Source organism: Marmota marmota, unplaced genomic scaffold, assembly GCF_001458135.2.
Source record: "Marmota marmota marmota unplaced genomic scaffold, marMar, whole genome shotgun sequence".
In the NCBI taxonomy this organism is placed as follows: Eukaryota; Metazoa; Chordata; class Mammalia; order Rodentia; family Sciuridae; genus Marmota; species Marmota marmota.
In genome coordinates, this window is record NW_026000102.1 from 6,944,672 (window position 1) to 6,956,105 (window position 11,434).

The 11,434-nt window shown below is 59.3% G+C and overlaps 1 protein-coding gene and 1 long non-coding RNA gene across 7 annotated transcripts in view; one reads left to right on the top strand and one right to left on the bottom strand.

Moving 5' to 3' along the window:
* On the top strand, positions 1-10,675 carry LOC125610795. The gene is made up of 2 exons (XR_007340837.1): positions 1-9,715; positions 10,549-10,675. It is a non-coding gene; the product is annotated as an uncharacterized LOC125610795 (long non-coding RNA).
* Positions 1-11,434, bottom strand: part of Prdm16 (PR/SET domain 16) — a 201,831-nt gene that overhangs the window by 44,248 nt on the left and 146,149 nt on the right. The gene's annotated exons all lie outside the window — the stretch shown is intronic.

Genomic DNA, 11,434 nt, shown 5'->3' on the forward strand with positions numbered 1-11,434 from the left:
CCGAAGGTCAGAGGCACCCAGTGTGCTCGGGGCTGCACGCTGCCTTGTCCCCGCAGGCTCAGGGGGACAGCACGTGAGCACCGGCCTCAGCCAGCCACGTGGTTATCAGCCAGGCCCTGCTTGGCCCAGCTGCTGAGCCCGGCGACCTTGGGGGCGGGGGACCCTTTTCCTTTCTCACCGAGCAGGTCTCAGCACGGCAATCTCCCCAGCAAGGCTGACCCAGGTGTGAGTAAGCAGAGGCCACTGCGTCTAAGAACAGAGCCCTCTGCTAAAGACAGCCCGAGCGTCGGGCTAGGAAAAAAAAAAAACGCTTTTGAAGGTAAAGGTGTCATTGGGGGTGCAGCTGTGTCTGAGCCTGGGTGTGTGCTGTCACCGAGTGTGTGTGCCTGCGTCCCTGTGCTCATGCTCACACCAGCCTGCACATGGCCCTGGAAGTCAGAAAACCATCCGTTTCCTTGAAATCGGAACATTCCCGGTGCCGAGCGGTGGCGGCGAGTGCCCGGCTCTCACCACACTCCCAGGACACCTGCTCCGGCCTGGCTTTCTGGTGTTGCTGATGCTGTCTTTGGAATCCCACTCCTGACAGGCAAGTGGCACCTTCTCAGGCTTGATTTCTGATCTGTGTCACCGTCTTGCCTCTGAGAGCACCGTTCATGGGAGAAGGTCTGACCTGACCTGCTGGCCACTGGGGCAGCTGCACTTGAGTCCAGCCTCCCGGCCTCCCCTGCCCGTTCGGTGCCGGCCTCAGGTTCTGGGTCCAGAGCCTCTGAACCAGCAGCATCATGGACATACGAGGGCAGGAGTGGGGGAGAGAGGCTGGCGGGCAAGGGATAAGGCCACTATCATGTGGAGAGAGGCTGAGTCCAGGTGTGCAGGTGTGGGCCTAGGGTGCAGGTGTGCCCAGGTGTTCAGGTGTGTCTTGGTGGGCAGGTGTATCCAGGCATGTACAGACAGGCATGTCAGGTATGCAGGAGGTTTCAGGTGGGCAGTGTGCCCAGGTGGACAGGGGTGATGGGAACCGGGAATCCACAGGGTCCCAGGGAGTCAGGGTAGGAGGCACTGGCCATCACATGGGACGTGGATGCTGACTCCAGAATCCTGAGCCCCCGAGCTACGTCCTCCAGGTACTCTGTGGTGAGGAGTAGGATGTGGGGAAGGGCCTGTCCACCTGCACTGCCCACTTCCACCCACAGTCAGGTGCTTTGAATATAATTGAGGTGCCCCCATAAGTGCGGGGATCCTTCCTGATGGCCTGGGCCTGCCTGGCTTCAGAGTTGTTGGGGAAGTGCCACCCCCGGAGGTGGCAGGGACCAGTGTTGCTGGGGTGCATGGCCCTGCTGTCGGGCCCGTCTGTGCACAGCTTCTCATTCACCCCCAACCACAGCCCCTCCGGAGCCCATGGGGTGCCGCTGTGCTTTAAGCTGCAAGTCTCTGAGGGGAAATGCTCAGGCCCAGCCAACCTGGAATGGGGCTGGGCCCTTGGTTCTGAGATCTCTGAGGCCTTGTGCCAGCCAGGATGGGGTAGGGAGAGCAGGAGGGCAGAGAAGGGATGGGTGCTCCGTCCCTGCCCTCCAGCCCCAGGAGGCCATGCCCCTGACCACTGGTGCTGAGTGTCCATCCCCAGTGTGCAGATCCCTGGCCTGGTACGCAACACTCCCCTGCCCAGCGGACGCTTGCTGGGTCTCTGAGCCCCTGTGGGCCATGGGAGTCTTTGGAACTCACTGAAGTTCTGTTTTCATAAAGGTCAACAGCAGCCAGAGGCAACGCGGAGACCCATGGTCCCAAACCCTGCGTCTGTGCCTCCTGCTCCTCTTCTCCAGGGACTCTGGCAGGAGCTGGACCCTGAGCACACAGGGGGTGGGGAGGCCAGCTCAGCACCAGGTTGGCACATCCTGTTGGAGAACAAGGGCACATGACCCTGTGCCCCCAACCACACTGCTCCCTGAGCCCAGTGACCAGGAGGGGCTCAGGATGCCTCCCAAGAGCAGGACCCTCAGCTCCAGGACAAGGGTGTGGCCTGCACCTTTTTCTGTAGGGGCCCCGTGGAAGGCTTGGGCCTTGTCCAGGGGGTTCTGTGACCACTGTCCGTTCAGGGCTCAGAGTGGGGGTACTGAGGACCTCACGTGAAACATGAGGTCACATGAAGAAGACCGCTAACAAGACCGCTAAGAAGACCCTGGGCCGCTAAGAAGACCCAGGCCATCAGCCTGGGTTAGTGGCCTTCCACCTGTTGGGCAGCCCGGCCTTCTGCTTGGCCCCTGGGGGGAGTGGTCAAGACAGAGGGACCCTCCCTGCCCCACTGTGGGGTGGAGCTCCTGTGGGCCTCCGCTGCACCTGGCTCTGTGAGGTCTGCTGGTCGGCTCCCTGGGGCTGGCCTGGCCTTGGCGTCCCAGGCCTGGGCTTCCTCCCCCAGAAGTCCCTGCAAGGGCAACCCCTGTTGCTAACTGTGGCTGACCAAGATGCTTTCAGTGCCTGGAGCTTGTTGGCACCCAGCTGTGTGCATGCAGGAGCGTGCGTGCGTGTGCCAGTGTGTGCGTGTGCCAGTGTGTGTGTGCGTGTGGGGCCAGCAGCATGGTCTCAGGGACCAGTAGGCTTCAGGAAGAGATCAGTCAGCCCCTGTGGGAAGGGACCCGAGGCAGATGGCTGGTCCACCTGGCCCTGTGACCACCCAGGTGTCTCCTGGAGTCCATGGTTGGACACAGCCCTCGAGCCCTTCTTGGCCTCCATGACCTGGACAGCAGGTCGGTGAAGCGCAGCACTGTGCTCCTGGACCCAGCACACAGCATGCTTAGGCATCCTGGTGGGTGGGCTGCCCACCTTCCCATGGTGTCCCCCACTATACAGAGCAGGCCTCCTTCCTGGGACACCTGCAGGGATCTGGACACAGCCCCATGTCCTTCTAGCTGTCTCCACGCCCCAGCCAACATCTGCAGCTCTTAGAGAGTGTGTGAACATGGACCTGGCCAGCTGCTCTGCATGGGACACTATCCAGAGCCTCTGGTGTGCCTCTGTCCTTCCTGGGTGCAGAGACCCACATCCCAGAGCCAATGAGTCCTCCAGGGCACTGACCCCAAGTGCCAGCTGCCCTTTCCCACCCTGCAGGTAGGCACCACTCTCGGGGCTGAGAGCCCATCCTTCTAGCCATTCCTGTCTCCCAGGCCTGTCCTCATGTCTGGAAGGCCTGCTGCCCAGACCTTGACTCTTGGCACTGTTACAGGGCACAGCTACTCTCTGGTGGCTCTTAAAGCTTCAAGATGTTTGTCCCCGGGTGGGCACCCTGGGCTAGTTACCTCCTTTTGTCCAGAGGCTGAGAGCCTCAGTGCCTGAGTGGAGCCGAGTGAACTGCTGACCCTTCCCCCTGGGGATGCCCATGAAGCTCCTGTCCCAAGGCCCTGGACCAGCAGTGGATGAACTGGAGGCTGGGCGTGAGTGGTCGGTGGCTGGGCCTCACCTGAGATGCCAGTTCCCCTTGCAGCATGGAGTCCAGCCCCACAGCTGCACTGCCAGGCCCAGCTGGGCATACTGGCAGACGCAGGAGGGGCAGGAGTGGGGGCAGGGCCCTGGGCTTTTCTGTCCAGCTGGGGATGTGCCCAAGGCGGCCCTAGCCTGGGGCTGCTGCAGAGACCTGGCTCCTGGCTGCCTTCCTGTTTGGAGCATCAACAGGCCTGGGCCATTTCGGCTTCCAGAGAGGGCACATTAGAGTGCAGTTGCCCAGTATTTCCCCACGTTAGGGGAGGGGATACGTGCCGCAGGGCTCAGCTCTGCACCCAGGCTGAGCCCTGGACCGCCTGCTCCCCTCCAACCTAGACTGCTCTGGAGGCCCTTCGAGAACCACCGGAAAGACAGTGTCTGTGCCCCACTGAGGGGGTCACAGGATTCTCCGTGCTCTGGAATCCAGAGCAGGCCCAGGGGGTTCTGCTGCCTTGGGGGCAAGACTCACCAGTACCCACAGTGACAGAGCCCTGTCCCCAGTCCTCGGTGTGGTGAACCTCAGGGCCCCAGTAGCCTCTGATGGGGCCTCCTGGACTCTGGTGCTATTGCAAGGAAGGACAGGGAAGAGGAGGCCTGGTGGGGGAGGTGAGGGGGCCGCGCGCCGCCCAGAGGGACCCTTCACCTGGCCAAGTGTGGTCTGCACCGAGGCCCTGACGCCATCGGTGCCTACCCGTCCTGGGCAGGGAAGCCCACTGCCCTCCCGCTGGGGCAGGCACGTCCAGCCATGCCCAGAAGCCAGACCACTGCCTGGGCCTAAGCTCCGCATGAGGTCATTTATCTGTGACAGTTTCAGGGTCATTTAGGCCTCACAGGAGGTAGATGAAGACCAGAACTGGGTGGAAGAGAGGACGGAGGAGGTAGGTGCTTGGTTCTGCTCACACATGAGACGTGGGGTGGGAAGGAGGGAGGCAACCCAGCCATGGGGTCCCCCTGGTCAGCTTTAGTGACCACTGCTTGGCGGCAGATGTGGCAGCAGGACTGAGCCTCCCTCCTGATTTGGAATCTGGCCCCCTGTCCAGGCAGCCACCCAAAAGCCTATTCTTGGGCTGTTTGGGGCTGAGCCTCGGGAATCCCAGACCCTCCAAATGAAGCCGCCCTCTTGCCCGCTCACCCCCACCTGGCCTCCCAGGACCCCCAACCCACTGCCGGCTCCCCCAGCTCATAAATCTCCCCCATCAGAAATGCTGAGTTATGAAGCGAAGGGATGGAAAGTTCTCTTAACCTTGACGATGTTTTTCGCATGTCATTTGAGGTTTCCTGTGCCTCTAGCTGTGGCCCTCCGCTGGGCTGGCTCTTTCACATTTAATGGGCATGGCCAACGGCTGGCCCTCCGGGGCGTGTGCAGCCAGGACCTGAGGCGTCTGTCGTCAGCTCTCCTGATGGATTCTGAGCATGCGGGAGGAGCAAGGCCCAGTGTCCACCCTCGGCCTGTGTCCTGAGTGCCGTGGCTACACCACCCTCTCAGGGGCCAGCAGCATCGCGTCTGCCTGATGGCCAGGACGAGTGGGCTCTGCTTCTCACCCTGACCCCTCCTTGAAGGACCCCAAGGTGATTCAAAGCAACGGCCTGGGTGCTAGGCCTGGTGGCTCCTTTCCTGACGGTCGGTGCACACACACACACGGCACCCGCATGCTTGTGCAAACGGGCACGGGCGCACACACGGATTACGACTTATGGAGACCACAGCAGATGAAACAGAGAGTCCATTCTTGCGATGGAAGGAGGAGGGAAAGGCATTCTGGAAACACCTCTGTCCAGTGTGGACGCAGAGCCCGGACGAGCTCATCAATCCCCATCCTGACTCTCAAGGGCTTGGTGGTGACATGATCAAGTGAAGGAGAAACTCGGCTGGCAGGGCAGGGCTGCAAAGCTCATGGGAGCCCTGGTGGCGGGGTCAGCAGGCCTGGGGCCCACTTGCTGGGGCTGAGAGAAGGGGGATGGCAGAGGGATGGGTGAGAAAGAGGGAGGGGAGGGGAAGGGAAAGAGAGAGGGCACTTTGCGGGGGCCCACTCCTAGAGGAAGCTGGCTGTGTCTCCTAGGCCCCAGGTGACCTTGGTCTCCACTGAAGAGTTCCCAGGGCCGTGGTATGTGTAGGGGAGGGAAGGCCAGGGTCCCAGGCCTTGGATTCAGATGCTGCAAGGAGGGGCCTGCTGTCTGATGGTGAGGGTCTGCTGACCGCGAAGGCGTTGGCTTTGCATCTGAGTTAGTGTGGGAAGAGCCTCTTTACCCAAAGCCAGGCCAAGAAGTACACATGTCAGAAAAAGAGCCTCCAAATCCTGTACCCGACTTGATGGAAACCACCAACCAGAAATCAGACCCCAAAAAGCACGTGAACACTTTGGGGTTCTCAGACACTCTCCTCCCAAATCCTCAGACTCTGGGGTGCTGTGTAAGCATCTCAGGGCTCACGGATCACTCCCACAAATTCTCAGACTCTGGGTGCCAGGGAGCTACCAGGGTGACACCCTGTGCGCCCCCCAATGCTGAGTTCCCGAGCCTGCGCCCTGGGGCCTCCTCCTCCTCCTCTGGCCATTAGGTCCCCTCCATCTTTTCTAGGTGAGCTACCTGCACCTCTCCCTCCCCCCTGGGCTGGGGCTACACCTGGCAGGGAGAGGCCCGCCATCTATGAACTTTGCTGAATAGCAGAAGGTGGGCAGCGGTCTGACTGTGTGCATCACCTGAGCCACGCCCGGATCTCAGGTAAACAGCAGAGGGGGCCAAGAAGGGGGGGCTGTGCGAATCTGGGGCCTCAAGGGCTGCCTCTCGCCACCTGCTGCAGCTGGATCTCAGGCCCTTCCTGTGGCCTGAACAGAAGCATGTTCCAGGGTGTCCCCACACTCTGCCCTGCCATCGTGCCCCTGTGGCCTCAGTGAGGCATCTTGGGGGCAGGGCTTCCTCTGTAGCACGTGGCTTGTCCATGGTGGCAGGTCCGTGGTTCTTGACCCATTGGAAATAAAGGGGCAAACTGGAGTTTGACGTGGTGCTCCCTGTCCCAGTGAGACAGGAATACGATACAGACCCGTGTGAGTGCAGAGACCTCTTGGGGTGATGGACAATGGCCAGGAGAAACAGGGTCTGTTGAAACTGGGACCAGCAGGCAGATGCCTGCACTGGCAGCCAGCGGGGTGGACGAGAACCGCCAGAGGTGCTGAGTGCAAACCGGGGGGGACAAGGAGGCCTTGGAGGCTGTCCCCTCCTCCAGGGGCCAGCCCTGACAGCCATTCCCAACCAATGTGGCCCCCCTGGGGTCCTGCCTCACTGCCCCTTGGACACTAGGAAGCCCCGCTTCTGCTTTCCGATGGCTGGAGGTGCTGTCCGCGTGGTGAGCTCCGAGGAGCGCCTGCGTCGCCCGGAGAGCCTGCTGACGGCATCCAGGACGGAACCCTGTGTGTCCAGCCCTGCCTGGAGGGGGGGTCCCCTCTACCCTGGGTGCGGTGGGGAGCTCCCCCTGACACCCAGGTTAGAGGGTTGGTCCCCTAGTGAAACCCCGCTGTCACTGGAGAGACTCCTGGGTGGGGCCAGGGGCTCTTCACAGAACTGGGCCCATTGCTAGGTGCCTGCTGAGCCTGTGGCCAGTTGATGGGAGTCCAGGACCCTCCTACTGAGTGGTGGACAGCTGTCACAGCCTGTGCCCCAAAGGCAAGTGTGCCCAGGAGGTCTGGGCCTTCAGCCACCTTGCTGGAAACAAGTCACGGAATCCACGTTCTGCCATGGAGGCTGCTCGAGCCTGGGTTTCTGCCGTGGGTTCTAGGTCTTGGACACGTCCCCCAAGGCATGCTGTATGACAGTCAGATGAGCTGACTGGGGCCATCGCTGGCTGTGCCAGTCTCTCTTTGAGATGTGTAACAGGTAGAGAAGGGTCTTGTCATGATGATGGGCAGGTCTACCTTCCAGGGGAGGAGGTCGAGGCAGCGGTAATATTGAGAAGCCCCCCAGGCCCTGGCAATACTCAGAGCTCCCGAGCCATGCCCAGCACTGACCATTCTACCACACTCCCTCAGGCCACCTCTGGCCAGGAGGAGGAGTGGCTCCCCTACCAGTGTTGTGCAGTGAGAGCCCTGACCACCGTCCTTTCCCTGGGGTCACTTCATGATCTTGTATACGCAAAATACCCAGTCTACTTTTGTCAGAATGCTTCTCTGAACTGTTTTATTCTGGTGAATCTGAGCACGGTACCCAGGATGCCCACAGGACCAGCTTACACGTCTCCTATGAAAACGCTTCTTGCCGCTCACATTAGCCTTACACACGTGAGAAAGCCCAGCAGGTCACAAGTGGGTCCCACTACACCCAGAATTCAAAGCAAAAACTATTTGGGTGACTTGTTGATGCCAGCAAAGAGCTCCAGCCTCTATCAGCTCTGACCACTCTCTGCAGACAGCCTCCGACAGGGCATCTTGGGACTGGCCCATGTCCACAGGGGTGGCCAGGGACGCGGCAGGAGGCAGGTGCCAGGGGCTTGTTCCTCACTCACCCTGTGGCCTTTCCACTGGACTGCTCACTTGCCTACCACCCCAGGAGGACATCCTGAGTCCCTACTGCGGTCAGCCTGGGGGGAGGGCCACCTGGGTGAGTCGAGTCCTGGTCACTCAGGGCCCCTTGAGCTTCTTTTTTGCTCTCTGGGGGCATTTTGTGTGGGCATAGATGGGATTTTCGCTGCTGTGTGGACAACGGGGTCAGAACAAGGGCTTGGGGGCCCATGAAAGAGCCTGCACAGAACACACCACTCCTGACCGCTGCGGAGGCTGCTGGAGCCGCAGGGTCTGCTTGCTCAGGGGGGTCCTGCAGGGTCCAGGGCTGGCTCTGTCCACCCTGTCTCACCCCCTGTAGGCACTGCTTTGGGAGAGCCCAAGGCAAGTCCTCTGCCTGCTACAACAAAAGCCCTCTCCAGAAGCCTCTTGAATGTGGCTGAGCTCGGCCCACCCACTGCTGCCCACCTCTGGTCCTGCTGCTCTTGGCAGACTCCACCCAGAGTTTAATGCCCCAAGCCACCACCACAGCAATGTCCAGGCAATCTGCTCTGGCAACGGCTACCCTTGGAGCATCCTCCAGGTCCCCAGATGGTTTGCAAAGTATTTCCCCAGTGTGCAGTGTCCATAGTATGGCCTGTCCTGTCCCCTGTCCCCCACCACCAGCAGGTCTTGGGTGAGGCCCGGAGCCCTGGCCCAGGCCCGGGGGAGGGAGGGACACAGGGCCGTTTCTGCTTCTCCTGAGGGTGCAGACACCAAGGGCCCATCAGTAGTTCACACTGGAGCCGGCGTGCAGTCAGGTGGGGAGCGGGCGGCCCTGTGCCTGGAGCTGGCACCCAGCACTCAGCCCTGACATTATGAAGTGAGACGCTTTTGCTTTGGTTTGGTTTTTGATCATAAAGAAGATTAATAAGAAAAGGTCCCACAACCCCAAACCAAATGCTTGTGGCTGCGCCCCTGCTCAGGGTACGCGGGGCCAGGGCTGCCACAGGAAGCCACCACCCCCCCCGCGGGCGGCGGGCGAGGTCCTGGGAGTGTCACACTCATAACCTTTTTCTGCTTCTTAGATGGTGACAAACTGCAGAGCTTGCAGACCTGGCCACCCCCACAGCGGATGCTGGAGGAGTCCCCTGCAACCAGCTAAGCCAATGTCACCGGCAGAGGCTTCTAAATATAGCAGCATGTGGGGTCCTGGGCACCATGGCAGCAGGGCCTCAGCTTTGCCAGACAAAAACTGAGTGGAAGCTGAGTAGCAGGATGAGGAGCCCACCAGGGACCCAGTGGGACTTGCCAGGTGCCCAGTGGGACTTGGCATACAACCACAGGGAGGCTCCCAACCCTCATACCCTCTCGTGTGTCCCTTCACATGGGAAGGGGCTTCCAAACGGACCTTCAGGAGAACCAGAGCTCAGCTGGACGTGGCTCCAAGTTCCCCCCCGTTATTTCCTAGAGAGGGCAGCCATGTACAGAACCCAGGCCCACCGTGCCTGTCCTGGGGGCTCTCCCAGCTCACTGTTGGGCAGGAGGAGGGCGCCATTCCTCTGCACCCCCCAGAGGTTGCAGATGCTGTGGCCCACACTGCTCCAGCTGAGCATGGTCATTGAGACCTGTCACCGAGTGACAGAATGCTCACATCCACCCCAGGGCAGCCACTGTTTCTTCCACATTTGCAGATGAGGAAACTGAGGCAGAAAGGACTTTAGTGATTGGCCAGAGGTCACACAGCAAAAAGGGATGGACAGACTGGGCAGCAGGTATGGCTGCCCTCCTGGCTGCTTTCATACTGTCAGGACCAGCATCACACATACCGATTGTCCTCCCCTGGTAATCTCTCCTCTGCTTGAGGATGGGCCGAGGGTAGCCAGAATTTTCCCAGAGCCTTGCCTGAAACGAGTGTCCATTGAGACTCACTAAAGGTCTCCATGAGAAGATAGATGGGTGGATGGATGGATGGATGGTAGATGGATGGATGGTGGATGAAAGATGGGTGAATAGATCGATGTTGGATAGATGATGGATAGATAAATGGATGAGTGAGTGAATGGATGTTGGATGGGTGGGTGGTGAACAGATTGATAGTAGATAGAGGAATGGATGGATGGCAGGTGGATGGGTAAATGGATGGATGTTGAATGGGTGATATATGGATGAGTGGATGTTGAATGGATGGATGGATGGATGGGTAGATGATGGATGGTCGATGGAGAATGGATGGGTGGATGGATGGATGGATTAATGATGAATAGATGAGTGGGTGAATGCATTTTGGATGGATTGTGGGTGAATAATGAGTGGTGGATGGATGGATACTAGATGAATGATGGATGGATGGGTGGATAAATGGATGGATGGATGGATGGATGGATGGTGGATGGATGGATGGTAGATGGATGGGTGAACGGATGGATGTTGAATGGACAGATTACAGAAGTGTGGATAAGTGGCTGGCTGGCTGGAGGAGAGGCAGTGTCCCCCATAACCTTTCTAGCTCCCACAGTGAGATCTAAGTTGATATCCCACCAATAGGATCCTCATCACATGGCATACTCTGGCCATGATGATGGCCTGCCTCACTTCCCCCTCACAGATGGCAAGGACCTCAAGTGTTCATTTGGTTGTTTCTCAGAGCCAGGAAGACAGTGTGAACATGTGGGAAACAAATGAATGGATCACGGCACTTGAAGACAACCAAGAACAGCCCTGACTACTCCCCATGTCTCCTGTGTCCACTGGTCTTTCTCTCTTTCTGGTCCGGGCCTTTTTCCTTCTAATCCCTCCCTGTGTTCTGCCGAAGGAGCTGCAGACCCTCACTGTGGGAATCACAGCTGCAGTTCTTCCTGGGCTGGTGTTACAGAGTCACTGTCCTGAGGACAGTGTCATGGCTGTGATGTTTCCTGGGGTGGCCTGTTTCTCCAGAGCAGAAGCGGTGGCTGGCAGGTGGGTCCTGGCACACAGTGGGTGCCTAGCAAAGGCCTGGTGGGTGGCCAGGTTATTTTTGGTGCCTTCCCTGCCACTCACTCCATCCCCGAGAGCCCATCCCTCTTCCTTCTCCTCAGTGCAGGGTAGCCTGGTGACTCACCGCCTTCCATATCAGCCTGATGCTTTGAGGTCAGCTCTTGCAAATAGCTCAAATCTCAACAGACCAAGTCCAAGCAAATACCTTGCCAATCCCCACAAGAAACGGCTCTCGCTGCTCTTCAAAGTACAAAAATGGTCATTGGCAAAGGAGTCTTGGTGCAGACAGGGTTGGCTTTGGAGGCGCTGCACATGGCCAACTGCAGCTTCTCCCAGGTATGTGGCCCTGGGCTTGCTTTGGCTCTGTAGAGACAGAACGTGCTCTTCCTCCAAGTGGTCTGTGGTGATGACCCTGCTTTCCAGAATGTCTGATGTCTTCAGGGATCCTAGAGCCCAACTTTAGAGTGAGGATGAGCCCCAGGGTCCACTGACTGGAACCCAGTGCCCCCCCCCCCCCC